Below are 5,000 nucleotides of genomic sequence, written 5' to 3' on the forward strand. Positions count from 1 at the left end.
CTGCTGGCTCCCAGAGTACGATTTCAGCAAAACACCAAAGAGTTTGAAAAGTACAACAAAAGACTTTGTCAAAATTGTTCCAAGTCTCGCACACCGTTCATTTTGTGACTTTCCAAGTGCTCTTTTCAAAGGTCTCTTTCCTGAGATTGAGCACCTTTCAGCAAAGCATCACTTTTCGGGCGCTTTCAAAGTGTACCCGCTGTCGTAAAAATGTTCTGAAAATCGTGTTCCCGAAAATCTCCGGGCACCCCGCCAACCCCCAAGGACAGAAATGACAAGTGTCAAGTTGGCGGGGCGTCGGGCCACCTGCTGCCGGCCATGAGCATCCAAATCCCCGCAAAAGGGGCATTTTCATTTCTTCATCGGGACTTCCGGCAATTTCCAAGGTTCAACTCATTAACGTTGTTCGCAGACACTTGCCAGAAAATGCAAGTGGCCACTTTGCCGGGCCGACTCGCTTGCCCAAGCGGGAAACCATCAACCGAAGGCCCGGTAAGGCGGCCGAATCTGACCTCATAGACTTCCACACAACGGGACTTTTGACTTTCCCGGCCGCGGGTGGCCTCCACCCGGCCTCAGCCATCAGCCCTGCCTGCCTCCAGCCGCCTTCTGGTTAATGAGTTATCCAGCCTGGCACTTCGGTTGCGCCAGCGAGACCAAGTCTCGGCTTTGGTTAATGATTTGAGCCGAACCGACCTGCCCCCCGCCACCGCGGGCTGAACTCGGGCAGGTCTGCCGATTTCCCGACTCCTTTCGGGGCCTAATCGGGTCGCGCGAGCCGCCTGGCGCGATCGGGGCCCATGCCCCGGCCTCTGCCAGGCCTCGGGCAGCCGCTTTTGAAGCCCGACCAAAAACCCGAAAAATGGGCAAAAAGGGAATAAATTCCCGCCCAAAAAGGGTGAATAGTCGGTTGGGCGGCAGCCCTGGTCGGTCTCTGCAGACCTGGAGGCTCGAGACGTTTGTTTGGAAAACTCACCAAGTCTCGATTCTGCCACCTCCTACCTCTGTGCAGATACCCCGCCAACCCCCAAGGACAGAAATGACAAGTGTCAAGTTGGCGGGGCGTCGGGCCACCTGCTGCCGGCCATGAGCATCCAAATCCCCGCAAAAGGGGCATTTTCATTTCTTCATCGGGACTTCCGACAATTGCCGAGGTTCAACTCATTAACGTTGTTCGCAGACACTTGCCAGAAAATGCAAGTGGCCACTTTGCCGGGCCGACTCGCTTGCCCAAGCGGGAAACCATCAACCGAAGGCCCGGTAAGGCGGCCGAATCTGACCTCATAGACTTCCACACAACGGGACTTTTGACTTTCCCGGCCGCGGGTGGCCTCCACCCGGCCTCAGCCATCAGCCCTGCCTGCCTCCAGCCGCCTTCTGGTTAATGAGTTATCCAGCCTGGCACTTCGGTTGCGCCAGCGAGACCAAGTCTCGGCTTTGGTTAATGATTTGAGCCGAACCGACCTGCCCCCCGCCTCCCCCGGGCTGAACTCGGGCAGGTCTGCCGATTTCCCGACTCCTTTCGGGGCCTAATCGCGTCGCGCGAGCCGCCTGGCGCGATCGGGGACCATGCCCCGGCACCTGCCAGGCCTCGGGCAGCCGCTTTTGAAGCCCGACCAAAAACCCGAAAAATGGGCAAAAAGGGAATAAATTCCCGCCCAAAAAGGGTGAATAGTCGGTTGGGCGGCAGCCCTGGTCGGTCTCTGCAGACCTGGAGGCTCGAGACGTTTGTTTGGAAAACTCACCAAGTCTCGATTCTGCCACCTCCTACCTCTGTGCAGATACCCCGCCAACCCCCAAGGACAGAAATGACAAGTGTCAAGTTGGCGGGGCGTCGGGCCACCTGCTGCCGGCCATGAGCATCCAAATCCCCGCAAAAGGGGCATTTTCATTTCTTCATCGGGACTTCCGACAATTGCCGAGGTTCAACTCATTAACGTTGTTCGCAGACACTTGCCAGAAAATGCAAGTGGCCACTTTGCCGGGCCGACTCGCTTGCCCAAGCGGGAAACCATCAACCGAAGGCCCGGTAAGGCGGCCGAATCTGACCTCATAGACTTCCACACAACGGGACTTTTGACTTTCCCGGCCGCGGGTGGCCTCCACCCGGCCTCAGCCATCAGCCCTGCCTGCCTCCAGCCGCCTTCTGGTTAATGAGTTATCCAGCCTGGCACTTCGGTTGCGCCAGCGAGACCAAGTCTCGGCTTTGGTTAATGATTTGAGCCGAACCGACCTGCCCCCCGCCACCGCGGGCTGAACTCGGGCAGGTCTGCCGATTTATCGACTCCTTTCGGGGCCTAATCGCGTCGCGCGAGCCGCCTGGCGCGATCGGGGACCATGCCCCGGCACCTGCCAGGCCTCGGGCAGCCGCTTTTGAAGCCCGACCAAAAACCCGAAAAATGGGCAAAAAGGGAATAAATTCCCGCCCAAAAAGGGTGAATAGTCGGTTGGGCGGCAGCCCTGGTCGGTCTCTGCAGACCTGGAGGCTCGAGACGTTTGTTTGGAAAACTCACCAAGTCTCGATTCTGCCACCTCCTACCTCTGTGCAGATACCCCGCCAACCCCCAAGGACAGAAATGACAAGTGTCAAGTTGGCGGGGCGTCGGGCCACCTGCTGCCGGCCATGAGCATCCAAATCCCCGCAAAAGGGGCATTTTCATTTCTTCATCGGGACTTCCGACAATTGCCGAGGTTCAACTCATTAACGTTGTTCGCAGACACTTGCCAGAAAATGCAAGTGGCCACTTTGCCGGGCCGACTCGCTTGCCCAAGCGGGAAACCATCAACCGAAGGCCCGGTAAGGCGGCCGAATCTGACCTCATAGACTTCCACACAACGGGACTTTTGACTTTCCCGGCCGCGGGTGGCCTCCACCCGGCCTCAGCCATCAGCCCTGCCTGCCTCCAGCCGCCTTCTGGTTAATGAGTTATCCAGCCTGGCACTTCGGTTGCGCCAGCGAGACCAAGTCTCGGCTTTGGTTAATGATTTGAGCCGAACCGACCTGCCCCCCGCCACCGCGGGCTGAACTCGGGCAGGTCTGCCGATTTATCGACTCCTTTCGGGGCCTAATCGGGTCGCGCGAGCCGCCTGGCGCGATCGGGGCCCATGCCCCGGCCTCTGCCAGTCCTCGGGCAGCCGCTTTTGAAGCCCGACCAAAAACCCGAAAAATGGGCAAAAAGGGAATAAATTCCCGCCCAAAAAGGGTGAATAGTCGGTTGGGCGGCAGCCCTGGTCGGTCTCTGCAGACCTGGAGGCTCGAGACGTTTGTTTGGAAAACTCACCAAGTCTCGATTCTGCCACCTCCTACCTCTGTGCAGATACCCCGCCAACCCCCAAGGACAGAAATGACAAGTGTCAAGTTGGCGGGGCGTCGGGCCACCTGCTGCCGGCCATGAGCATCCAAATCCCCGCAAAAGGGGCATTTTCATTTCTTCATCGGGACTTCCGACAATTGCCGAGGTTCAACTCATTAACGTTGTTCGCAGACACTTGCCAGAAAATGCAAGTGGCCACTTTGCCGGGCCGACTCGCTTGCCCAAGCGGGAAACCATCAACCGCAGGCCCGGTAAGGCGGCCGAATCTGACCTCATAGACTTCCACACAACGGGACTTTTGACTTTCCCGGCCGCGGGTGGCCTCCACCCGGCCTCAGCCATCAGCCCTGCCTGCCTCCAGCCGCCTTCTGGTTAATGAGTTATCCAGCCTGGCACTTCGGTTGCGCCAGCGAGACCACGTCTCGGCTTTGGTTAATGATTTGAGCCGAACCGACCTGCCCCCCGCCTCCCCCGGGCTGAACTCGGGCAGGTCTGCCGATTTCCCGACTCCTTTCGGGGCCTAATCGCGTCGCGCGAGCCGCCTGGCGCGATCGGGGACCATGCCCCGGCCTCTGCCAGGCCTCGGGCAGCCGCTTTTGAAGCCCGACCAAAAACCCGAAAAATGGGCAAAAAGGGAATAAATTCCCGCCCAAAAAGGGTGAATAGTCGGTTGGGCGGCAGCCCTGGTCGGTCTCTGCAGACCTGGAGGCTCGAGACGTTTGTTTGGAAAACTCACCAAGTCTCGATTCTGCCACCTCCTACCTCTGTGCAGATACCCCGCCAACCCCCAAGGACAGAAATGACAAGTGTCAAGTTGGCGGGGCGTCGGGCAACCTGCTGCCGGCCATGAGCATCCAAATCCCCGCAAAAGGGGCATTTTCATTTCTTCATCGGGACTTCCGACAATTGCCGAGGTTCAACTCATTAACGTTGTTCGCAGACACTTGCCAGAAAATGCAAGTGGCCACTTTGCCGGGCCGACTCGCTTGCCCAAGCGGGAAACCATCAACCGAAGGCCCGGTAAGGCGGCCGAATCTGACCTCATAGACTTCCACACAACGGGACTTTTGACTTTCCCGGCCGCGGGTGGCCTCCACCCGGCCTCAGCCATCAGCCCTGCCTGCCTCCAGCCGCCTTCTGGTTAATGAGTTATCCAGCCTGGCACTTCGGTTGCGCCAGCGAGACCAAGTCTCGGCTTTGGTTAATGATTTGAGCCGAACCGACCTGCCCCCCGCCTCCCCCGGGCTGAACTCGGGCAGGTCTGCCGATTTCCCGACTCCTTTCGGGGCCTAATCGGGTCGCGCGTGCCGCCTGGCGCGACCGGGGACATGCCCCGGCCTCTGCCAGGCCTCGGGCTGCCGTTTTTGAAGCCCGACCAAAAACCCGAAAAATGGGCAAAAATGGAAAAAATTCCCGCCCAAAAAGGGTGAATAGTCGGTTGGGCGGCAGCCCTGGTCGGTCTCTGCAGACCTGGAGGCTCGAGACGTGACTTTGGAAAACTCACCAATTCTCGATCAGCCACCTCCTACCTCTGTGCAGGTACCCCGCCAACCCCCAAGGACAGAAATGACAAGTGTCAAGTTGGCGGGACGGATTTGACTTCGGTCGCCGAGCCCTGGAACTAATTTCCCGCAAACGGCTTCGGATTTTGCTCCATCCAGACTTCCGGGACGAAACTTGACAGGC

The sequence above is a fragment of the Pristiophorus japonicus genome, unplaced genomic scaffold (genome assembly GCF_044704955.1).
Source record: "Pristiophorus japonicus isolate sPriJap1 unplaced genomic scaffold, sPriJap1.hap1 HAP1_SCAFFOLD_1099, whole genome shotgun sequence".
In the NCBI taxonomy this organism is placed as follows: Eukaryota; Metazoa; Chordata; class Chondrichthyes; family Pristiophoridae; genus Pristiophorus; species Pristiophorus japonicus.